Source organism: Cupressus sempervirens, chromosome 7, assembly GCF_028749045.1.
Source record: "Cupressus sempervirens isolate cs-2001-9-10 chromosome 7, ASM2874904v1, whole genome shotgun sequence".
In the NCBI taxonomy this organism is placed as follows: Eukaryota; Viridiplantae; Streptophyta; class Pinopsida; order Cupressales; family Cupressaceae; genus Cupressus; species Cupressus sempervirens.
The window spans coordinates 441,427,432-441,454,689 of NC_143124.1; the positions used below are offsets into that span (position 1 = coordinate 441,427,432).

At 34.2% G+C, this 27,258-nt stretch overlaps 1 pseudogene; it reads left to right on the forward strand.

The window, feature by feature from the left end:
* Nucleotides 1–23,605: 23,605 nt before the first annotated feature.
* LOC149547482 (cellulose synthase-like protein E6) lies at nucleotides 23,606–26,821 on the forward strand (annotated as a pseudogene).
* The last annotated feature ends 437 nt before the right edge of the window (nucleotides 26,822–27,258 follow it).

The window sequence follows — 27,258 nt, forward strand, 5'->3', positions numbered from 1 at the left end:
CTTTTTCTTTACATGCTATCCCTCATGAACAAAATTCTAAAGCAGATTGTCTTGCAGTCTCTACATCTCTACTTATTGCTCACCCTAGGTTCAATAGAGATGTTTATACCATAGAGATGATTCATAGACCCAGTGTGCCTGATAATGATCGACACTGGCAAGTTTTTGATGATGATGGGAAAATCATTGCATTTCTTGAGGGAAGGCCTCCATTTTCAGAATTGAAATTTGAAGGATCATGTAATCATAATGGAACACTAGGAGATGATCCTAAAGTTATTCAATTGGAAGGTAATGTTATCTTGAGAGGATTAGTCACCCTAGAGAGTCTTTTTGATAAAGAAGACAAAAGGAAAGAGAAAGTTGAGGACACTAGACCTTCTAATTGTTCAGGTTTTGAGAAAGTAAATATTGGTTCTAAGGAAAACCCAAAGATGGTCCTAATAGGAAAAGATTTGACACCAGAAGAGAAAGAAGAATTCACAAAGTTGTTGAATGCTTATCAAGGCATTTTTTCTTGGAGTTATGAAGATTTAAAAGAATTCATGAATGGGAAATTTAAACATCAGATTCCTTTGAAACCTAGTTCAACTCCCTTTCGGAAAAAGCAAAGGCAATTCAATACTAAGGTAGCTGATGCTATTTTCAATGAAGTTGATAAGATGCTTAAAGAAAAGATTATTTATCCCATTCACCATTCAACATGGGTAGTCAATATTGTTCCTGTCAGGAAGAAGAATGGTGAGATAAGAATATGTGTAGACTTCCACAATTTGAATTAGGCATCACTTAAGGATAATTATGGGCTCCCTGTTATGGATCATATTCTGCAATTGGTATCTGGCTCAGAACTGATGTCAATGCTAGATGGCTTCTCCGGTTATAACCAGATTAGTGTCTCACCTGAAGATCAACATAAAATAGCTTTTACCACTCCGTGGGGTACGTTTGCCTACAATCGTATTCCATTTGGTTTGATAAATGCTAGGGCCACCTTTTAATGGGCCATGGATCATTCATTCAAGGATTTCAAGAATAACATCATTGTGATGTATCTTGATGATCTTACAGTGTTTTCAAAACAAAGAAGAGATCATGTGCATCATCTAGAAGCCATCGTACATCGATGTCAAACTCAAGGCATCTCACTGAATCCTAAGAAGTCTATATTTGGGGTGACAGAACGTAAACTACTAGGGCATATTGTTTCCAAAGAGGATATTCGAATAGATCCTGAATGGGTGAAAGCTATCTAATAGTTGTCACTTCCCATGAGTAAACCAGGAGTCAGATCTTTCTTTGGGTAGATAAACTTTATAAGGAGGTTCATACCAGACTTCTCTGAAATAAAAAATTCAATTGTGGATATGATGAAAGGGAATACAAATTTTAAGTGGACAAAAGAAGGTAAGGCTTCTTTTGAACAAATCAAGACTGAGATTGCAAATGCTCCTACCCTTTCTTATCCAAATTTTTCTAAGGATTTTCATTTGTATTGTTATGCATCTGAGAACACTTTATCTGCTATGCTTACCCAACCTGAAAAAGACAATAGCGAGGCCCCAATAGCATTCATGAGTATCCCTCTTAAGAAACATGAATTGAAATACTCCTTGATCGAGAAGAATGCTTATGCTCTAGTTAGAGCAATGAAACAATTCAGGTTTTACATCCTTAACTCTCACTCTAAGGTGTTTGTTCCTGATTTAGCAATGAAGACTATTCTGACACAACAGGAAATTGGTGTGAACAAAAAGGCCTCCTAGATAGCTAAAGTACAAGAATATGATCTTGATATCAAACTTACAAAACTTGTCAGAGGGAAAGGTTTCTGTAAAGAAATTGTAGAATGATCTTCTAAAGGTGAAGAAGAGACAGAGGAAGAAATGCCTTTAGTTTTATTCATTAGCAATGTTGATGATTGGTTTTCAAATATTGCCTATTTTTTGACATATTGAGAATGTCCTGCTCATTTATCACCTAAAGAGAAGAGGACCTTGAAATTGAAATCTGCAAAATACATTCTCTGGGGTGATGCTTTATACAAGAAAGGGATAGATGGTACTTTTTTGAGATGTGTTGATTCTGAACAAAGAAAAGAGTTGCTTCAGTTATTTCATAATGAAGCATGTGGAGATCATTACTCCGCATCAGTAATGGCTTACAAAATCCTGAGAAATTGTTTTTATTGGCCTGGGATGTTCAAAGATGTAGAAGAATGGGTGAAGAAGTGTGATTCTTGTTAATACTTCAAAGGAAGAGTCCAATTAGTAGCACTTCCCTTGAAGCCAGTGGTAATCGAAGAACCCTTTCAACAATGGGGTTTGGATTTCATAGGTCCTATTCATCCTTCATCCACTGCTGGACACACTCACATTTTGATGGCAACTGACTATTTTACCAAGTGGGTGGAAGCGATCCCATTCAAGAAAACAACTTCAAAAGTGGTGTGCAATTTTATCAAACAAAACATTCTGGTTAGGTTTGGTGTTCCGAACAAAATTGTTACTGAAAATGCTACCAACTTCTCTTCCCAAGAGATATCATCCTTTTGCTATCAATATGAGATTATTCTCTCCCATTCCCCTAATTATTTTGCACAAGGAAATGGTCAGGCAGAATCAAGAAACAAAAATATTATGACCATTGTGCGAAAGTTGATAGATGTTAATCAAAGATCTTGGCACAAGTACCTGTACGATGTACTATGGGCAGATCGTACAACTAAAAAGAGAGCAAAAAGATTTTCCCCCTTTGAGATCCTGTATGGAACTGAGCCAACTCTTCCTCTTCCTTTAGAGTTATCCACCTTGAAATTACAGAGTGCCTTTGAGAATCTTGAATTCAAAGATGCTCTTGAAAAATGAATGTTGTATTTGACAAAGTTGGAAGAAGAGAGAGAGGTGGTTGTCACCAAAATTTAGGAACATCAATCCCGTGTTAAGAAGTTATTTGACAAGAAGGCTAAGAAGAGGGTGTTTCAAGAAGGTGATCTTGTCTTGCTTTGGGATAAGCGCAGAGAGCCAAAAGGATTACATGGAAAATTTGACTCCTTATGGAGAGACCCTTTCCAGATCAAAGAGGTATGCGGAAATAACTCTTTTATTTTGTCATACCTGAGTGGTACCCAGTTGCCCTTACCTTATAATGGGCAACACCTAAAACATTATCATCAGTAGAAGGTGTTTGTACACCTTTTTGTATATAAATTGTATCATTTTTTGTGTGCTCTTGTCAGCTTGTGTTGCTTTAGTTTTTCCTTTTCGTTGTCTCGTTTGTGGTGTTCGTTCCCTCTTTTGTAAATTGGTCCCTCAAATGACTCCGTAGCCCAATGGATAAGGCATTGTTTTATTCATTCTGGATTCGAGCCTCGTCCCGTACAGTCCTTGTCCCCAGTTAGAGCCAGCTGTTGCCCGGCTATAAAATTTGTTTTGATTTTATGAGCCATAGTTAATATTTAAAACATGCCTAGTTTTAAACCTTAGATTGAACATTTTGTCTTCAAATTTTGTGAGTCTCTAAGCTTCCATGTGTCCAACTCGCTAGCAGCTCCGCACAACACTTGGAATTGTTGAAGTCCAACTCCTAAGCCTCAATTTATTGCAGGTTAATGGAGAGGCCCAAGAACACGTTTTTCTTAACCATCAACTTCTCAAAAGGTTAATGTTAACCACTAAAAGCATATTTTTCCTAACCTCTCAATAGGTTAATGTTAACCACTAAAAACATATTTTTCCTAACCTCCTAATAGGTTAATGAAACCTCCCAAAAATGTGTTTTTCCTAACCTCCCACAAGGTTAACGATAGCCATTAAAAAAAAAAATTTATTAACCTCTATAAGGTAGTTATTAACTTGTTCAAAGTTCTTTCATGAGAAGTCAGATATGTACATGAAGGCAATTGGCAACTATGGAAATGAATCAAACGGGAGTCCTTGATAATTCACCATCAGTGGTGAAAGGCAATTTAAATTGTATAATTAATGGGGAAATTTCTTTACTGCATATTTGGGTTCCTGAATGAATTGTAAAGGTGATCAATAGACATCAAACTAGTTTCAATGAAAGTGGGAGTCTATAACCCTCCAAATAACAGGGCGGATTGTGCAGATAGCATAGACCATTGCAATTGAAATGCTCCCACAATGTAAAATTGTTTTTTTATTGGATTGTGATAAGTGTTATTATGGTATCATCTACCCATCTCATTTCACTGCCAAGATGCTTACTAAAGCGAATTGCTTGAGACCTGGTACATCTATGATAGGTGTGAATGTTTGATGTTCAGAAAGCTGTCAACAGTATGACGGCCACCATTTCAAGTTTCAAGTTTTAGAAAGCAGGACGCTATTGTCTGTGTGTGAGCAAAAAAATGATCACATTGCATGTCACATTGGGTGAAGATAAATGCCTTTCGCCTTTTGTTGATTGCTAAATATTCAGTAGAGAACCAGACTATAAGATGATGCGTTCATGGTAGATCTTTAGAACTTTGTGGCATGCATAAATGAGCATATTATTATCTTCATGCTGGCATTGTAGAAATAGTTAAAGAAAGTGAAACTAAAATCTATGGTCTTGAAAGCTTTTGCGGAAGAATGTTTGCAGTTATCGATTGTAATTTGTGCTAATCTTATTTTTGACAGAATACCAGTAGATATTTGGTTCACAAAGAGAAATGAACACCACCCTTTCTAAAACATTTGGAACATGAATGAAGTGATGATAATGTTTGGTCAAATGTAAATTGTAGAAATGGAACACGATTTGGTCACTGTAGATAGTATGATATTGGCATACTAATTCAAAATCTAGAAGTTCGACAGGAGTGGCTTACTCTTGTAAATGCATGAGACTGGTGTACAATCAAACATAGTGAGAAGGACACGACAACACTATGGCTTCAAGATAATAAAAGCCTTAGATCACAAGGAATCATGATAGTTCATTGTTAGATTCATGGACAAGTTATGGAAGATATTCACAAGTTTTGGGATCGCTCTTCACTTGTTTGACATAATGCCTAAATAAAAAGGTGGTGAGCATGAATCAAACATATAGAGTGTTAGCAAAATATTTGACAAAATGAAATACTTTTTCCTGACCTGCAACTTTGGAAGCTTCACTCATTAAGTCACTCAAGTTCAGATCAGCATCCTCATTTTCTTTGGAATTTGGCATATCTGAGAAAAGGATTGGAGATCAAACCATGAAATACAAGTATCAGAGGCCGGATTATGCTCCTATTTTAAGAAGTTTGCTTCCAGATATCGGTGATACCATTTTAGGAAGTGTCTACCTTCAGGACTTCTGGTCATCTCTTGTGAATGAAGAAAAGACTCCATTAGCTGGAAAGATATTGGAAAGTGGCTTGGCTCAAGCATGCAGACATCCCATTTCAGTACAGTGCCCAGATTTAGTATTGGAGTGCATGAAGGCTTATCATCCCAACACTAGAGAAGTTATTTCACTGAGTAGTGAAGTAATTGTTCGTCTAGACCCTGCCTATATTGCTACTATTTTTCGATTGCACACTAGGATGCAATATGCCAGCATTAACCTGAGAACTACCAAGGAATATTTTACTGGCAATCAAACCCAATGTTGAAAAACTGTGGCAAGATCGTGGTTCTTCAAACCAAGAAGAGGAAAATCTCAATTAGGCAAATCCATTCACAGATCATCACTAAAAGAAGATGTGGCGAACATGGTAACTTTTTTGAGCAGGATCGTTGGTCTTCGAGATTCACACGAGTTCGAAGGTTGGATGTTTCTATTCATTAATATGGTCTGTGAAGGAAAAAAATATATTGATTGGGTTGTAATTATCTATGACTCATTGCATAGACAGCTCATGGGACTACAAGAAAATGACTACTTTTATATGACTTCATACTTTTTCTATGCTATTGCAAGCACTAAAAGTTGGCCAGGACTTAACTGGCAGGGCGTTTATGATAATGCAACCATCGTTTATAATCATCTTCCTCAAATTCAGTATGATAATAGCCTACACCATTTTAAAAGACTGAATGATGCATTCACCATGCTAACTGTAAGGGAAATTCAAGGGAACATCGGACTCAGAATGTCATCGAAAGCAGCAATGAAAGTACAAAAATATGGAAGTGTTTTCATACAATTCCCAAAGTTCACTTATATTCGGCTAGCCGTCTACGATGGGTGTCCGCTGATGTTACCTAGATTTGTTGAAGATAAACTGGTCTTAATTGAAATGTGCAGGCAAATTAGTCAAATCAATAAACTTTGGAGGAATAGGAGTATAGATGAAATAGCTTTTCCTATCAGCATTGGATATTATAGTTGTGATACTGCATCAGATCCCGGGAACATTGAAAGATCTATTGCCACAATAAATTTGCATCCTTACATGATGCATTTTCCTTATGACAGTAAGGGCTATGCAGTGAATGAATTAAAGTTAAATCCCAGTCTTGGTCACTTCTCGACTCTAGAGGACTTTTGGGAGGATTGTGAAAATGACTTGGAAGTTAGGAAGAGAGATTGGATGTGGCTTACAGTATGACAAGTAATAGACTTCAAGTTGGACATTGATGTGATAGGTGTAGATGACGATGAAGTTTCTTTGGTCGATCCTTACTATTATGAGAATATTGAATTGCTAGAGCTCCCTCCTATTGATTGGTCAATTCCTGAATTAAAATTCTTGAAGGAGAGGTCTTTCTATGTTCTTAAAAGAACAAGAGACTAGATCAGTAAAGTCAGAGCCAAAAAAGAAACTAGTGAATTTCAAAATAAAGAGAGGAGAAATAATATAGGGGAATCGTCTCGGATGGCGATAGAGGCAACTTCTGGTGAGAAGATACAAAAACTAGATACAAGTGCTCAAGATCGAGATGAAGATTTAAATCAGCCGGATATGTTAATAGTCAAAAGAAAAAGGACAAGAATGAAAGGTAGAATGAATCAAGAATGGAATGAATCCAATGAAAAAGATAAAAGAACTCCTCAAATTGCTGAATCGCATGTCCCCGTTATATCCCCTCATGATACAACGATTCCTCATTTGAGTCTCCCTCCTCCTAATATGCCAATAATAGACATCACACAGTTAGATAACCCATTATCTAATTCAGAAGACTTAATGATGGTTGCTGAAAATGTAACAAGTGACGTACAAGCTTCAAAAATTACACATTCGTGGTTCCAGGATAGTCTTCAGAACAGGAAGAAAGTTGTTCAAATGGTCCCACCTCCATTTGATATGATATCTAGTATTCTTCAGAAGCCTCCTAAGGTGAAAAAGACCAAGGTGATGTCCAGGTTAGCTATTGATAAAACTTCAGCCAATTTGTGTGTGGAATTAGCCAAGCCTATAATTGAAAAGAATGTTGACGAAGCATCTAAATCAGATTTCATTCTAGAAAAGGTTGACCTTGGTCCTTCTAATGTAGAAAGAGAGTTTCAAAATTTTGAACTGATTGCCACTCAAATGTTGCAAAGGGCAAAGGAAGAGAAAAGAGCCAAAGAGAAACTCAAAGAACAAGTTCAGATGATGGTAGCTTATATTAATTAAATCAGAAATCCTTCTAATGCCCAAGCCGTGGTCAATCCGCTAGTTTTAGCAGGCCTTGATGGTATTTTAGATCATATTGTTGTTGAAAGAATCAACCAACACAAGTCACATAGTATGATGATCGAAGCTTGGATAGACGGGATGATAGATGATGCTTCAAAACTTATAACTGGAGTGAAAGAGATATATGGGAAAGCCATCACACAGATACAAGAAATTTCTAAGGAGTTGGAAAATAGCAAGGAACATAAATCCAACTGGCAAAAAGTAGCTAATGAATTAAAAGAAATGGCCAAGTTAGATGCAAGCAGCCTACTTCTTGAGAAAATTATTGCTGATCCAGGTGACAACCAAACACGTATCTGGAGTAAAAGTGTTTGTTGGAAGGTGATAAACATTAGCAAAGGGATCACTGAGTTAGAAAAGCTAATAGCTTCTTTGGAGCAACTGAAAACAAAAAGTACAGATGAATTAATCTCTACCATTATAGGTGGGGTGCTAGTAAGCGATCTTTAGCATGTTGATTGTCAGTTTCTCCTTGATTCCTTCAGTGTTCAGATTCGTTCAAAAATAGAGAACTGTGTATCAGATGCTGAAACTATGATGAAGCTTAGCTTGGTTGCAGTTACACTGGGAGATTGTAACATTTCAGCCTATCGACAAGAGTCAGAAGAAATTCAGGATAGATACTTCACAGCCAAACTCAGGATGGAAAATGTGTTCATTTCGAACTATGAATCAATGATGATCATCCTAGATGCTTACAGGGCTTTTCGGGATAGATCAATTGTGTCCAGGTAGATAGAGTTGGTAGCTAGAAGAATCAGTGATTGAATATGTATACATTCTTAGGAATTCTAGCTAAAAGTTTTTCTTTTGAATGTCTTCCTTGTATAGGTTAATTTTCTTGAGGTTAATTAACCTTCCAAAATTATGTATTTTGGAGGTGGTTATTAACCACGAAGAGGTAGTTATTAGCCTCTATGTCTGTATAAAGACATCTTTTAGCTTTGTAAAGGGACTTTTTGGTTGGACAAATAAGGGAACACTATGCTGAAATTTTGATCTAGGGATAAATTTTGGAAAGTATGTACACTTTTTATCTCTGAATTGAAAAATTTCTATTGCTTTCTTTGTGCAAGGAAATGAAATGAGATGTGCTTTGGGTTTCTTATTTTAAAATCCAAATTGTTATACGCTGTAGTAGACATTCTCATGGTGCTATGCGAGTGTTTACGAATGATAATGAATGTGCTTAATAATACAGGTTGCTTTCAAGCATTGCTCTTGAGCACCTCTGTTATTGATTTTGTTTACCGAAGAAGGTTGTGAGGGCATGTGGTGCATTTTTCTTCCATGACTTTCTCCTGAGCTTTGAAGTGTTAGATTCTTTAATCGAAAAACCCTTTAAAAATTATATCATGCGAGGGAGCTACCCTTCAAAATGCAAAAGAAGGCCGCATATGAAGGGCCTATCCAACTGTTGTGAATGGTTTGCCACACACTTCGTTGGGCAATTCTACTATGAAAAATCTGTTTACCAACAATCTAGAAGTTGAAATATTGATATTTGAAGAACAAATTAAGCATTAATTGTGTGTTGTGTCCACTCACAACACTACTAAAGCTCTAGCTTAAATTTGTTAACATTTATAACTTCTCTTTTGATACAATAGACACGATAAGCATTGTAGATCACTAGACTTCCACTTAAACATTTCAAGATGGTCCCAAAAGGCAGGGACTCTAGCTCACAAAATTATTGTGATGTGAGCTAGAGTCCTTGCCTTTTGGGGTCATAATGGGTTTACAGATGTAGAAATTGTTTGGAAAATTATTTTTTAGTTTCAATTTTGTGTGTGTCTAAGTGCACTATACCTGTTCGGTAAAGACTTGTATATAGTGTCTTCATTAATCTGAGACTTTGATTGCCACAAAAAAGATAGTAGGAGAAAAATCAAATGATATTTTATTATTTTTAGTATATTTTCATTCCATTAAAATATAAGACATGTAATTTAGGTTCATTTAAGTTAAATTACAATTAAAGTTATTGAGAAAAATTAGAAATATAAAAGAGAATATAAAATCTATAATAATGTATGTTGTTATTTTAGGTATAGTAGTCCTTTTACGGCATTCACCAGTAGACAAAAGTAAAGACATAAATGAACATTAGAAAGCAATGTTCATTAAGCATTTTCAACGAACAATATTTCTTTATTTTAAATTAGTAATACAAATATTTAGATAAGCTTGAGCTATTGTGGGAAAACTTAATTTGAAATTATTTTTCTTGGAGATTTTGAACTATAATAAGCATCAACATCATAGTTCTTTTACTTCTGATAATGTCGTTTATCAATTCTTTTAAAAAATTGTTAAATTTCTAAAAAATACAAAGAAATTAAGTTTATGAAACAAAATAACTCCTAATACATTTATTACAATGCCTATTAAATTATTATTACAATACTATTAAATTATTAGAATATTTTCTCTTATCTGTTTTAATATTTGGTTCAAATTTATTAGAACATTTAATTAATAAATTTATTACAATACCTATTAAATTATTGTTACAATAACATTATTATATCAGGGAATGGAACAAGGTGAAAAATATCATATTGTTCTTTTTAAGGCTAAAAATGCAATTGCAATTAGTTTGAAGTAGAATCAAATCATACAAATGAGAAGTCAAGAATTGGTTCAAATATTTTATGGCTAATGTTTAACGTTGAAATTAGTTATTTTTCAACAAACATTTTAAACTTAAATGAGATTATTGATTAATTATTATTTTTCAAATTTCAATTCCACTATATTTATAAATATTTTATTTACACTTACATTTTTAATTGTAATATAAGTTTTAATAATTTAAATCAACAAATATAATTATTATTAGATAACATATAATTTAATAAATTCTATTATTAATACTAAAACTAAAAAAAAATCAATAAAATAATGCATTAATAATAATAATAAGCTATGTCAGAGACAATGAATACGACATCAAATACAACATATTACTTCTAATGTTTTCATTCGGATTGTTCAAGTAAGCAAGCATCATAAATCAAGAGAAAATTTTAATTTCATCTGGATAAAGTTTCAGAATACTTATTTTGAGTTGCAAATGTCAATCTGTGACAATTGAGATGATAAAGAATTCTAAAGATAAAAAAAATACTTGTGGATGTGAAAATGGAGATGACAGTAAGAGAAATTAAATGACTACAGAAACTTAGCTCATAAGGCTCCTCCTCAATATGGTCAATGACCAAAGGCTCGACACGTTGTCTTCGTTTAGCACGCTTTTTAAAACTCTTTACAAATGAATAATTCTGATTGAACTCATGAATGATTAAATGATAAATGTAATAAAATGTCTCTGAGATCTTAAATTATTTATTCAATTCAGAAGACGACATCTATATCGATCCCAAAGAAAGTGTATTGCGCCTTCTCCAGGCAATCATTCGTCTTCAATACAATCATATCCAGGGGAATCCTCAATGAAAGTTGGACTTCTTTTAGCCGCATTTTCAATATTCATTAAATGCATTCTGAGAGACTTCATTTCGATCAATTTTTTTTTATGTAAAAAAATATGCTTTTTTTGGTTAGATAAATTCGTCCATAGTCATGATGGATAGCTTTTTGCCTCGTGTCTAGAGAAAGAAATTGTTCATTAATTGCACATTTATTTGTTCGATTTTTTTCTAAATTTTTGAAATCGAAAAATTGGATTTATGCACGAGAAGGCAATGGCAGTGGCTTTTTCTGGCAGGCGGTTTCTTACTAGCATTGTTGGGGTCATTTTCTTGGACAGATATGGGGAGATAAAGGATCGATCGAAGGATGCTATTATTCCCAGCGGGGAGAATATCCGTAGTGTTCAAAGTTGAGTCAATTCTCTTAAAAATCCTTTCCCATTATCTTTATTATAGATTTAAAAATGCAACTTTAAAGATAAAGATTGTTTTATTACTTTACAACGCATAGAATTCGGACTTGGCTTAAGCAATTCCACGGCGCTTGTAATTTTGTTGGGTTAGTTTAGCGAGCACATGAGGTTACCCGACTTTGACAATTTTTTTAAAAACTTCAATCTATTGAGACTTTTATAGCCTTATTCCTTGCACATGTCATTATTGTTTTTTAATTGGATGTTCTTCGCCACCATATTTTATATATTTTAAATATTTGGGCTGCAAGATTCATGTTCTTCTACTTATGTTTTTAAATGATATTTTTATACTTTCTCACAATGTTTGTGAATGGATTTGAATTTTGTGAAATAATGTTCAATTATAATGTTCAATTTCAAAATAATATTAAACTATTATAATTAAATTTATTATATATAAATAATTGTACAAGAGATTTATTGATCGGGAAAATGTATATATTTAAATTTATTTATTTTTGCTTCTTTTTATCTGTATTATTTGTCTGTATTTAATATTATACAAGTAATGTAAATAACGAATGAAACTTTCTATTTATTTTACCTTTATTTTTGAAATTTTTGTCAATGTATAGTTAATTATTACAATATTTCTTAATTATAATTTAATTTGGTAATATTTTTAATAATAACTGTTACATTATAAATATATTGTGATCTAAACATGTTTTTTTAATATATTGAAGTTTTCAAATATGTGTTAATTTTTACCATGTCATGACCTTTAATGAATTACAGAATGAATCGGATGTTAAAAGCTTTGTAAACAATTTGAAGCAAACTAGAGAAACAACTTTCATAATATTGAAATGGAAGAAGACTAATGTAAGAGATAAGTAAATAAAAAGAACATGATAGAGAAGTAATGATCCAGGTTAACTGTATTGTCTTAGTGATTTTGTTGATGCCCTTTGAGCAGTGTAAACATAACAAGGCAACTGCATAGAGCTCTTAAATAGTATGAAGTTTACATTATGTTATATTGTATGAAATTGTCTGAACTATATACATAGGTTTTGCTATATGCAAATGCTGGAAATGCATTATATACAGGTTGTTTTTTTTTCCTGTTTGCTACTACTTGCTAGAAACTACATACAAGTCTGATTTTGTAGTATGTATAGTTTTTTACTTGCTAAAAAGTCTGCAAGAGCTTGATTTTCAAGTAGCTACATTTTTTTCAAAATATATATGTTTAGTAGGCTTTTGATGTTTCGTATTTTTTGCTGTGATGTGCTTCCACTTTGGCTGTAATGTAGTGTGCGCTGTTGATGTGGCAAAAAGTGATTTTCAAAATTTTTGGATGTGCTAGTTTTGATTTTTTGTGCTTGTAGAGAAAGAGTTCCACAATTACATATTTAGAGTAATTTAATGTGAAATATGAAATGAGATTTATAGTTGAAAAGTGTGGAACATTTTTAGTTTTGGGGTGTTTTTTTGTGAGTGTTAACTTTACCTTGACATGTGGTGTTTGTGCCTTCGAAAATTGTCTTGATGAGCATGTGTTGCTTAGGTACCCTGCAATTTGTAAATATAAGTTAGTTGTTCCATTGAATTTGATTAAATTGTAATTGACTGTGTGGTAGTCAAAGTAATGAAGAGTTGTAATAAGGTCTTACAGTTGGTGTTTCTCTTGTAATTGATGTAACTGTATGGTCCATGGCGAGTGTGAAAGTGCCTTGGATCTCAAAGTTGCACATCATGTAGACTACTGTAGACATGTTCTGCGTACTTGTCAAATTCAATTTTGGTTAGTTTTGGGAAGTGTTGCTGCAAGAGGCTACCATGTAGACTGCATTCAAAGATAGTGTCTTCTATCTCAACGATGCATTGGAGGTAGGGTTGAAATTGAAATGTGGTATCTATTCCACACTTAGTGTAGTGAATGTCAGTTAGATTTCCTATGGTTGATAGAGAGACAATTTGTTGGCAAATTGTGCATAGTGGCTAGTATGGCGAGCTATGGACATTTTTTGGTCGTAATGTTCCTGTAACCTGAAACCAGGAAGGTCAAAGTTATTCAAAAGTCAATTTAGCAATATTTTAGTAGCAATGAAAACTAAATCTGGGTTTTTAAGGATTATTAAACTTGCCTGTAAATTGGCTTTTGCGAGTTGTTGTAATGATTGTTTGGTGCACCTGTCATTGAGATGGTCTATGTAGGTGGCTTGTCCTGATCTAATGATTGTTGAACCTCTTGACCCAGTGCGTGTGACATTTTTTAGTAGTAAGAGGACTATTGCTGATGATGATGTCAATTTGCATATGTTTTCAAGGCTTTTGTAGCTATAGTTGTGTGCTTTTGGCACTATGAGCTAAAAACAAAAGAGAGCGTAGACATTAGGAATTCATGTATGAAAATTGAATAATAACATTGTTGTAAATGTGGATTTGCAATGTTTGTTACTTACATTAGCTATGTCGAATGACCATTGTCCATCTCTTATCTGAAGCTAGAACTATGTGGCATTGTGTAGATGTGAAGTGAGAAGAACGCCAAGAGTGCCAATTGGATAGTTGTTAGGTGACTGAATGAGCTGGCAGATTTTGGTATCAGTTGACAGTTGTTGTTGTTTGCAAACAAGAGTTATTTTTTCCACTTCAGTGTCTGACCTAAATTGTATGCAGTAATCAGCATCTCCCCTTTCATATTGGGAGTTTTTTCTCTTGATTCCAAATTTCTGAATACAGATACTTGTTCCAGGCATGAGCCAATGCAAGTATTTGTCAACTGAGGCACTGGTAATTTGTTTGTTGTTATAGTCAGTAGACCAACTTGATCTATTAGATCTATGTGTGTGATTGATGATCTTGGTTCATTTTGTGCAGAGGTCTTCAAAGCTGGTCCATATGTAGCTAGAATGTCACCTTTGAAGACTGCTGTTGACTGTGTGTTACAAATGTCAAATATGGGAGTTGGCAAACTAGTGGTTAGCTTTTGTCTGCAGTGAAATTTGTTACATCAACTTCAATTTGATTTACTATGATTAATTTATGTTGATGCATTGGAGAGAATAAGTATGAAAGCATTAGGAGTACTTGCCTCTTTTGCCTATTGTCATGGGTAGTGGTTGGAGAGTATCCGCTCTATTGTACTTGCATGGTGTTGTCAGATGTAGCTAGAGAAAAGAAAGTAGTTAGTATTGGATGATTAGGCGTAATTTATGATATTCATTTTGGTTGATGATATAATAGACAAATGGAATGATCTACTAGATGTGCAATTGGAGTGCAACTATGAAATGGTCAGTCCAATATGTATCTAAAATAGTTGTTGTTATTTCAGTGTTGAGATTATGTATCCAGATATGGTCAAGGTTGGTTCCTGTTTGTGTCATTGTGTTTTGAGTTGCAAATTTGAGATTATGCTATTGCATGATGTTGAAGAGGTCTGATTTTTTTCTTGATGTCTTTAGTGTGTCAATGTTGAAGTATCCTACAATTAGTAGTTTTGAATGTTTGGGTAGGGTTGTAGTGATGGTATGCATGAAAGTGAAAAGTTCATTTGTCGGTGCTATTAGTGTCATATATATATATATATATATATATATATATATATACAATGCGTAGGAATGTTTGAATGTGAGAGATGTCAATTGTGATTGATTCAAGGTGTCTTGTTGCATATATTTTAATGTTTTTGATTGCATTAATTTTTTTGATAATGTTAGAAATCCATGAATATTGTACGATGTGTAAAAGACAAATTTCTTGTGCAACAATCGCAATTGGTCAATGTGCTTAGTTCTTGTCTCTTGAAGACAAATTACAGTTACAACATGTAAATCATGATCATGGTCTATTTCTTTCGCATGGAGTTGTAGGCTTCGAGTATTTAGAGTACATATTGTAATGTTGGTTGGTGATTTAGGTGATAGAGTATACCATAGTGGCCATTGTCATGTTGTTTGTAGTCATTGCATTTCTAGTGTAACTTTTTGGGAGATCTTGAAATTGTTGTGGTGTATTTTGTTCATCAAATACAATTTTTCTATGTCTCTTACATGAGACAAGGTAGTGTAGGAAAGGCCATGTTGATAGACTTTTGTGGGATCGAAAGCAATACCATCCATTATTAGACCTTGTGCTCTATGAATAGTTCTTGCGGATGCAAGTTGTATGGAAAATTGTGGTTGCATGACTCTGTTTGTTAATGTCCACATCCTTCTTGTAATTCATGTCAATGGTGTACATGTAAGTGGTGTTGTATCTTTGTAGATATGTTGCATTTGTTGTCTTCTTAGTTTTTCGATATTAGGATCATTGAACTTGACCTAGACGATGTCTTGCTTATCATGTATATGTAGCTGGAATGTACCGTCAGCACCATTGACTAGGCCATCAGGTGTGCCAAGATTGCCTGCAATAAGCTCAATGAGGATTCTTGGCTTTACGAATATAGTTGTTGGTAAACTTGTCCTTTTTAGTTGGTAAGGGTTTTTGTCAAAGCTTGTCTCTTTTTGACAAATTGCTTGGAGTTTGTATAGTTTTGTTAGTAGGAGGTCTAGCCTTCTTTGGTTGTGGTCATGAATAGAAAGGTTGCGTTGGAACAAATGTGGGAGTCTTGGGTCATTAGGTATAGGCTTGTGACATATTCTATTTATGTAGCAGATGTCCTCATTTGTTTGCTCACAAATTCTTATACGATTTTGAATCCTTATAAAGTGTTCATTTCGTTGTCTAATTATAGTTTCCAAGTTATAACATTTGACGTTCTCTATCCGAAATGTGTATGGAGTTTTCTCACCATTAATTCTTGGTGCTTCAAAAATCCAACCATAACATACTGGTTGTGTCTGGTAGAAGTCACCACAAAATATGATATTGGTTGGTGTGTGTTTTATTTGATGCTGTCTTTTGTCTATGTTGTATAAAGTTGTTGAGCCTATTAGTGATGTCTCGTCGATTAAGAGAAGTTGAAGTTGGAATAATTTCTTGCTTAAGCTGTCCAAAATGTTTGAGTCTAATGGTGTCATTTTTTATGTGGTGCATAGTAGATGAAATATGGAATGTGCAGTTAAACTACCTATGTTGTATGTGGCCTTTCATGTTGGTGCAACAATAATGCCTTTTGGTTTGAGTGGATCACTATGCAATTGTTTGTCATATAGGCAGATTAAAGCCTAATAGAGGAGTTTTTCTATAAAGGTCTTACCAGTTTTAGCTCCTCCTGTTATGAATAAGTATATTGGTTGATGTGGGAGGAGTCTTTTTGTCATAACATCTTTTAATATTGTTTGTTGCTCTTTATTCAATTGCCTTCGCATTGTGAAGTATTATTCGGTGCTTTGTAAGAATGGATGTGCAATTTGTGAAAGGAGTGGGTTGTCGATAGTTTTCTTTTGTTTGCATTTTTTATCATGAATTAGGTCAATACCTAAGTCATATTGTTCTATTGTTTTGCATGTTTCATTGGATTGTAACTGGCAATCGAATATCATTTTGTCATTTTCATTATTCTCCAACTCTTTTTGTATGTCATCTATGCTACCCCATCCATAAGCAATCTGTGCATTGAACATTTTTTCAATGTTTTGTATTTCTACTTTTCTAGCATTGAATGCATCAACCCATGTGTTGTAGTCTGATAACAAAGTTTTCTCGCTTACTCAAAATGGTATGTACAACATGAGTTTCTCTCTGCAATAGTTGTCATAGTCAATATGTGGATTGTATTTGACAAAATGTATAATTTGTGCCTTTTGTCTATTTTAAAAATTAGTAGATCTATTATGGTAGAATGCGGTGTACTCAGCAAGTGATAAATTTTGTAGTGTGCTTGGCTTGGTTATGTACTTGTCTATTGCAGAAGGATACATGATGTTGTCAGAGTTGTCATGCTCTTTAGCTAGTAGTTTTGGACTTTTAAGCATAACAACTCTACTCTTTGATGGTGCAGTGTTGATGAATACAATTTTTTGTGATGATCTACGTAATGGTAGTGACAATGCAATATGCACAACTTGATGACTAGACATTTGCTAGTAGTTTAGTAATGCATTTCCAAGTTTGTGTATGAATTCTATTTTTTTTTCATAATTTGTCATTGTTTCCTTATGCAATTATTGAAAGGCTAATGTTGTTGTTGTGTCTTGCTTTGTCATATAGGAGCAGCAATAAGACACATCAGCATAAGCATCTAGAATGAATTGTGTATCAGTATTTGCATAACATAGTGATGGCACTTGCCTTGAAAATGCATTTGTCCATGTGTCAAATGGGTCTCTTTTTAGTAGCAACACTCTTCTTTTTAACGTCATTCATGGCATTAAGATGTAATTGGTTTCACTCATGTGAAATTCATTAAGGAATTGGTCAAATGTCACATCTCTTGAGTACTCTTTATGCTCAAGTTGTTTGAAGAACTCTTTTGCTCTCTCTTTGATGCTTGTATCTATTGGGGGCAAAGGCTCTAGAATGGTTGTTTTTCTAATTGGAGGCATAGAAAAGTTGAAGCAACAACTTAATGTCCTATACTTCTTGTAGCTTTTTGTATGGTGGTGTGTTTGAATTTTGACAAGAGTTTCATCTAGAAGTGCTGGGTTAGAAGAGATATATTTGGCAACAAAGTTCTCGATTTCTTGATTTCTGGATTGACTATATATGGGTGCATTTTTAGTCCAAACCATAAAGTGCACATGTTCATTTCTTCTATTTTGGAATTCAGTGACAAAGAAGTAGTTAGACACCTTTCCAAATAGCTCTATGTTTGTTGACATCATTCTATAGAATGCATTAAGTTGATGATTAAAATATCCAGTGCATAACACTAGATTTTGTCTTATTTGGAAGTCTACATTTCTATCCTATATAGTCTTAATGTCTTTGTCATTATTTTCAGCATAGTTATGGTTCAGTGCTTGAACTAGTGGTGTCCATAAGTGCTCAGCACTTGTCGGTGTGGCAAAGAACGTTGGTGGTCCTAATTGCCTTATCATAGCAAATATGTTCTTTCTTGTATTGTCCAAGTAATCAAGAGATGTATGAATACTTTTCAATGATCTAAAACCAATTGCTGGTTGTAATATTTGTTCAATGTTTGCAGGTGTGCAAACGTCTTTTGCCAACAATGTTTTACCTTTTAACTCAGCCTTTCTTATGCAAACCGATGCAATGGATGAGATCTGTTGAATGATAAGCTTTATTGCTTTAAAGAAAATATTTGTAATGTGTTTTCTAAAGTCATTAGCAAGATGCATAAGCTCCCATTTGACTATTTTTTGGAACGAGAAATTAGAGACAACGTGTTGTGGTCTTGGACAACAGTAGAAGAGAGTTGGGAGGTTCATTTCCTTTGAGTTTTCGCTTAGGAATATTCCAAGAGGTCTAATTCTTTCAGACGGTGTGATTTCAATTATCGTTGTATCAAAATCTCTAATTGAATAAGTGCCATTGAACCAATGGATAAGAAATTCTGATATAGGTTCATTGTTTAGTTCTTTAATGTTGTTAGACTCATCCATTTTTGTATTGTTGAGTAGATGCATTTGTTGTTGTTTTTCTTTTAGAATACTTTCCCAATGTTCATTTATGACGATGTGTTCTCTAATATACAATGGTGTTTTGCATAGACTTGCTAACGTATTCATTACACAAAAAGGTATTATATTGCCTTGGGCATATCCATTTTGGTACTCTAGTTTACGCTTTAATCTTATCACAATTGTTTTGTTCTCATCAAGTTCTCAAGGTAGTACTCGTTGTACTCTATCGACATCTACAAGAACATTGATGATTGTTCCATGTAAGCCATATTGTGACCTTTTGTAACCTAGTTGCCTTATTTGTGCAAATACAATGCACAAAGAGATAAGCCTTTCCTCTAATGAGGTTAATATGTGCACTAAATCAATATGCTTGTTTCTTTGTATCCTCCAAGGTGCAATAAAAGGAGGAACTTTGCTAGATATAATGGCTTTGAAACATTCAGTACATACTAGTTCAGTGATTTCAATTTTATTTTGTTCATGTGGTATTGGAAGACAATTGAAAGCATCAAGAAATGTTTGGTTGATGCTTTGCATATTTTGTCGAAAGTGCAACATTTCATAAACACTGCATGGGTTTATTAGTGTGTCATTTATGATGCGTCGATACACTTGCATTGATTTCAAGATTTGTTTACGTAGTGATAGTCATTTGTGTTTCTTTTTTGAAGTTTGATTCAAATGGATATGCAAGTGGTTTTTGTTCTACTCTATAGTGACAATGTTTGTAGTCATGTGTTTTTTTTTGAGTTTGATTAAAGTGCATGCGTGAATGGTTTTTGTTTTGCTCTACAGTGGCATTGTTTGTAGTCTCGCGTATTATATTTTTCAAGTGATGCAATGAATGCATAGTTTCATGATGACATTATTCTCTTGCTTGTAGGCCTATTTCTGATACATCGATACATGTTGTAGACTGTAATTGAGGTGCACTAGTTTTTTTCCTAGAGGATTTAGATTGTTCTTTTAGAATTTTGTTTGTTACTTGTTTGCCCATGCTATGACGTATGATATCTTTTAAGCATCACAACGACTTTGCATTTTTTGTGGGCTGTAATATTGTTGGTGTCAAATCTGTCTTGGGTGAGACAGTGAATGATGTTATAGGCACCATTATACATGGTGTTGTTTGTACATTGTTATGTTCTGGTGAGATGCATTTAGTATAGGTATTATGGAAATCCATTTTTGAATAGACTTATGAGTGAAAGAGAAATTAGTCAAGTTATGATGTTGATCTATCGAACTAAGTAAAAACACAAGCATGGATAGAATAAATGGAAGTACTAGAGTATGTGCATTATAGTGAAAGAACCTGTTGAAATGAACTTGTTGTAAGAAGACTATATTAAAACAATAGAATTTTTACAATCATAATTTCAATTTTTTTCAAGCATTATGTCATTTGAATGGTAAAAGCTATGTTGAAGTAAGTAAAAGCACAAGCATGAATACAATTGATGAAAATACTAGAATATATGCGTTAAAGTAAAATAACTCATTCAAACTAAGTTGTTGCAAGAAGAATAGATGAAAACAACAAAATTTTTAGAATCATAATTTCAATGTTTTCCAACTGTTATGTGATTTCAATGCTAAGAGTAGAAGGTAAATAAATGAAACTTTTGATGTTGAGCGAGTGAGATTTACTAAGGTAGTGTACCTAAAGAAAAATTATCTTCTTCGTTGCTTGCGAGTTTTGATTTCAACATAGAAAATTGTACTAGTATATCACTTGTGGAGGTAACAAAGTGATATGAGAAAAGAGAAATAACATAATTAGCATGAATGAAGGAAGGCTAATAAGAAGTGTCTTCAAACGAAAAATAGTTAGCAAATATGACTGAATTATAAAAGTATGCTAAATAATAATAATGCACTCATTTGGTAAAGTCTACAACAGGTATGGTGGAACTATTTTTTTAATATTTAATATCTTAAAAACAAAAAAAAGCAAGACGATAACACAATTCTCAAATAGATTTATAGATGTCAAAACAAAGATATCCTTCAACAAAACCATAAATTCTATATACTAAATCGACATTTCTTCCTCTTACTATTTTTTTTGAATTATAAAAATATTTTTTTTATGATGTCGTTAATATTACAATTGTTTGTTAATATACTTTCACTTAGTTATAAATTGCATACATAACTATGTAGTTTGGTATCATACAAACTTAAATCTATAAAATATTTTAAAATGTATAAATTTTTATATAAAAAATGTGTAAATATAAATATGTGACTATTTTTAAACTTCTTACCGTTAATAAATTATTACTTAAAATAGTATTTTAAAGAGATATTAAAACTTCATTCAATTGGGTGATCCCACAATAATGGGTTCCACTCTTTGACCAATTTTGACTTTGAAATCAATATTTTTGCAACAAACGTCACGTTCAAGTGACTATATCTCTAAAACTATAAATAATTTCAAGATGATATAAACTAGTGATTTTGAGTACTTTGTTCCTACTCTGTAACCATATTTTTTAATCTAAAAAAAAAAAAAAAATTATGTCAATTTTTTTTATCTCCTCCAAAAAGTGGTACATAATAAAATTCAATATTTTAAAAAGTGACAATCCGTTTGACACACATAACTTTTTTTCCAAAAATGATAATGAAGTCATTCTTTCTGCATTGGATTTGTAGCATCAATATCTAGTGTCTGCATTTGGTTTGATTTATTTTTGTTGAATATTGTATAGTTTATGAATTTTTGAAGTGACATGAACCGTAATTTAGACATAAGTTCCGTTTAACACAGATAATTTGAAGTCAATTTATCATAAACCTTTTTTTTTTCTTGAATAGAAAGGTATCTCAATAAGCCAGTGCCTCCATATTTTTCAAAATTTTTTGGACCCAATTTACTAATTTTCCCGAGGTGTCAAAGTCAGTTGATGTTTGATCGGTAATGAACCTATAATGAGTTAAACTCATATTTGAAAGTCTTAATGATTAAATTATGTAATAAAATTATAGTCATTGGAAAGCTTGCTCCGAGAAGCACATTTTTACATTTTTTATTTTACAATAGGAGATCATTTGAAGCATCATGTGTTTAAAGATTTGTTGTGCTTGGTGGAGGAAGAGTTTGGCTTTGTTCTATTTCATTCGCTTTGTTACATTTCGGACAGGAGGCTTTCGTCAGATGGACAATCAATTATTATCAGTTTTAGGCCAAGGGGGCTTAAGGAGACTATGGCGGTAGAGCTCAAACAGAAGGGCAAGAGAATTACTAGCAATGGAGCAGCCGCCCATTATTACGTAAGTCACTCACGCTTTGGGCTCTACAATAGCGGAGATGCATCAGCTAAAGAGTCTGCTCTTCAAACCCTCAAACTACTTATTTTACCATTTTACATGGGAAGGGAACTAGGGCATTCCCACTAAAAAGTACAAGTCTAAGAAGAAATCATAACTTCAAATAAATAATGCATAAAAGTATTCATGGAAACCCCAGTTCCATATGTTCTGCACACAGTTCCAAAATAATCCACAAATGCAGTGGATTTATTCAGCGAAAACAACCATACAGGAATAAAATACAGTAATAGCTTGTGCTCGATGGAGAGATAGCTGTGTACCTGGTCTTCCACTTTATCTGGACGTAGAGCAATGGACGGACCCAAGTTCTTCGATTTCCTGCATACAATGGCGATCTTTCTATTCACTAAATCATTTTATTCAAGACATAGGTTTTTCTTCACCGACTTGCATAGTTTTCAAATGTAATTAATGCACATTAATGGTGGGCAAGTGTTTCCATTCTCTATTTACTGTAATCGATTTCTTCACCAACTTGTGCAGTTCTCAAATATAATTAATGCACATTAATGGTGGGCAGGTGTTTACTGTAATCGACAGCTGTTTACCCTTATCCAAATTTGCACAAAGTATCCTGACATAATAATCACAAAATAAGTAAAAATAATAATAATAATAAATTTCTAAAATCCTAGCAAAATACCTCTCAACCAATAGAAATTCTAAAATAATTATTTCATATATAGAATTTTTAAATATATGCACTTAAACTTTATGATATTTACATACTTTGCTACAAGTTTTAATTAGCTGGGGGTAAAAAAAAACATTAGTCTCCTGCCTCTTAATAAAGGCAGGGACTAATAATAATTAATAATTTAAATTTATGTAATCTAATTTGCAATTGTAAGGAAAGTGTGTTTAACATAAAAAACAAATGTATCCTCATTTTCATAACAGCTGTTGCTGCACTAGATGCTTAATGTGTGGCCAGGTTTCCACATAAACGCTGAAGTGACATGACAATCAAAATCCACGCCGCACGAAAAATGGCAACTTGTCAAATATCGCGAGAAGGGGTAGTTTGGAGTCAAGTGCAAAAATCTACCTTTCAAATCCTGTGAATGGTAGATGCTTACAAACTACAACAACCGGTGGATGAAATCTATGCAAATTATGGTTTCATGTACAACCTAATGTTAGAGTAAGATGCGATGCTCAACTAGGATGGATGGTAATGTCCATTTGTTATAAATCGATTCAAACGGTTTCAGTGATTGAATTGAATCGACTAAGAAAATGGAAGGCACAGATTCCCCACTTTACACCACAGTGCAAAGGTCAGTTGCCAAGATAAACAGAGCTTATGGATCCCTATATTTGTGCGCAATTCTAGGTCTTATATATTATCGTGTCAAGTTTATCCCAAGTGAAGGAAATGTTCCGTGGATGCTGCTATTCTGTGCGGAGCTAGGCTTCGCCTTCAATTGGATATTAGAGATGGCCTTCAGATTGTGGCCTGTCGATCGCTTCACCTACTCAGAGAGACTTTCTGAAAGGTAAATTATAAAAGACTAGAAATATGCTGGTCTGCTTATAAGATTAATTACAAATGCGTTTCCTTAGGTTACTGTGGATTATGTTTGTGGATGAATGGGTGTGGAAAGAATCTACCTCCCATTGATATATTTACATGCACGGCCGACCCTCTTAAAGAACCTCCAATCGATGTTTCGAACACTGAATTGTCTACTCTGGCTTTCAATTACCCAGCCGAGAAATTGACATGTTATGTATCTGACGATGGAGGATCCCCACTCATCTTTTATGCGCTGGTTGAAGCTTCACGTTTTGCCAGGAGTTGGGTTCCTTTCTGCCACAAGTATTCCATTCAGCAGAGGTGCCCAGATGCATATTTTTCTCAATGTTATGACAATGAGAGTGACAATCTGTCCTTCAATAGAGAACGGGAAAATGTCAAGGTGCGTGTAGCTGAAATCTAATCTCCCAAGAATCTCAACACTCTTAAGAAAATTATATTATTTCCTCCGACTTAATTTGATTATTTATCTTCTTGTAAGAATATGAGATTGATAGGCTAAAGTTGACACTGATGTATATGTGCAGAAATTGTACGAGGAGATGAAATTTCGTGTAAATAGCATTGTCGAAAGAGGCACTGTTCCAGAAGAGAAATGCAACGAGCACGAAGGCTTTAATGATTGGAAACCGGAGATGTCTTCAAGGAACCACCCGACTATGATACAGGTTACAATAATCGCTATTGAAATATTATATCTCCTAATAAAAAAACACTCTTTTCACTGCTTGAATGATTAATGAAATAGTCCACAACAAGTGGGCTATTTTTATCAATTCAGCTACTGATATTATTAAATAGTTTTGCCTACATTCTATTTAGTTGGCACCTTTTTTTAAGCCTCCATACAGGTTTTGCTAGAAAGGGGCAAAGACATGAATGTTGAGGGCCATGATTTGCCCAGTCTTGTGTATGTTTCCCGCGAAAAGCGACCAGGACACCCCCATAATTTCAAGGCTGGTGCACTCAATGTTCTGGTAATTAAATCTGAAAGTCTCATTTTCTTGCTTAGATTGTCTAGACACTGGCATTATAACTTATTTGATTTGGTCATCTCTTGTCCACAGATTAGAGTCTCTGCTCTAATGAGCAATGCTCCCTTCATTCTCACATTGGACTGTGACATGTACGCCAACTGTGAAGCCCTTCGAGAGGACATGTGCTTTTTCATGGACCGTCAAACTGGGCACCAGTTTGCCTTTGTACAGTTTCCCCCAAAGTTTCATGGCATTACAAAATATGATCTGTATGGAAATCATCTCAGGAAGCACTTTGGTCTGAGTATTTGCAGTTCAGTTGATGCCCCAGAAAGATATATGCAATCAACTGACCTCATTTTTGTAAATAATGTCTGTACAGGTACTTTTTAAAGGTATAGACGGAATCGAAGGTTCGTTATATTTGGGGACCGGATGCGTCCACCGCAGGGATGTCTTATGCGGAAGTGAGCCACAACACTGTTCTTTAAACTTCATCCAAGAGTTGATTAGGTCATCAATTTTTAGCATGGGAAATGTATCTCCGTCGAAGCGATTGGAGGAGGCAAAAGAGCTCGCCATGTGTGGCTATGAGAAGAACACCCAATGGGGCAAAAAGGTAAACACATATTAAAACTTTGATAATTTTAATCGACGGGTTTAATTTTTTTGGAAATGATTTCTGATGGTGAGTTCATGTTACAGGTTGGAATGCTATACGATTGTGCACTGGAAGATACTTTGACAGGATATTCTATACACTGCAGAGGATGGAAATCTGTTTTCTTCGAGAGATGCTTTTGTGGGGTGTGCGCCTGTTAATCTGAATGATACTCTCATCCAAAATAAAAGATGGCTAACTGGTTTCCTCGAAATCTTTTGTAGCAAATACTGTCCAGTAACTTACGGTATTAGCCATATGAAACTAGCACAGAACGTGTTACAGCTATTACCTTCTCCGGGCTCCAACTTGCTTACCAATAATCTGCTTCGGCGTATTGCCGGCCTTATGCATGGTTGCCGGCCTATCTTTATTTCTCCAGGTACGTTTATCCTCTTTGAGTTTTGCATCTATAACTTCATTCACAATTTAAGAAAGAAAATACCTAGTCTTTCTACGGTCCATGAAATTTGTAGGAGTTTTTCATTTTTTATAATAATTAAGAGCTTTCTGTTTGTTAGATTCCAGCAACCACATATCTACAATCTGTGCAAATAATTCCTTATACTTTGATAGTCATAACTTTGCAATTTAAATGTCTTTTGGATTATTTCACTAATCCATTATTACACATAGATAAAATAATCTGAAAACTATTATTCCTTGCAGATTTCAGATCCATGGGTTCTCCTCTTTCTATTTTTACCAGTATGTACATATGCACAGAATGCTCTAGAGTTTATATATGTAGGAGGAGGCTCTGTAAAATCTTGGTGGAATGATCAAAGGATGTGGATGATAAAAGGAGTGTCATCCAATCTGTTCGGGCTCATTCAAGTAGTCTGCAAATTACTTGGAATATCCAAAGTGGGTTTCGAGGTGACAAGCAAAGTGTTTGATAGCGAAGCAGCCAATCGCTACAAGGCGGAAATTTTTGAGTTTGGGGTTTCCTCTACCTTGTTTATACCATTTACTACCATAGCGCTTATAAACCTCGTGGCATTGGTTTTTGGAATTGCAGATGTTGTGATAGAAGGTTACTCATCCATGGAGAGTATGTTCGTGCAGCTGATGATATCAAGCTTCATAGTTATAAATAGCTATCCAATATACAAGGGCATGTGGGTAAGGAAAGACAAGGGAAGCATTCCCACCTTCATCACTGTATTCTCCACACTGGCTGCCGCATTTACTTCTACCATATCCTATACCTCTAAATATTTAATTTAACATGTACTGCTCGCAATTTTTAAGATAATATTTAACCCGTGAACAAGAGTAAATATCTTGAAATGCATTATACGGGACAGCAAATGGCGCAGGGCTTTAACATTATTGGTGAATAAGCCAGTGAATTGAGCTCAGCCTTGTTGTTAGAAATAAAGTGTTAGCAATTTAAAAAGTAATCATTGTATAGCTGACTACCACTTTACTTAAATAACACAGTTAAAAGCATTCATATCATATTTATTCTCCAGTACCCTCAAATACTCATTAGCTTGTGCAATATTATATACAAGTTATTATGGACGAGTTGATTGGAACTTTCTATTGCTATTTCCTGTGGTCTCAATTGCTCTCTTTGTTGATTTCGAAGATGAGGTTTTCGGTCACCGTTTTTGGTTCTCTACTTTTTTTCCTTCATTGGTTCAACAGGTCAATGTCTATGTAAAAATCATTTTAAAACTGTATCTTAAATTTAAATTTAATTTAA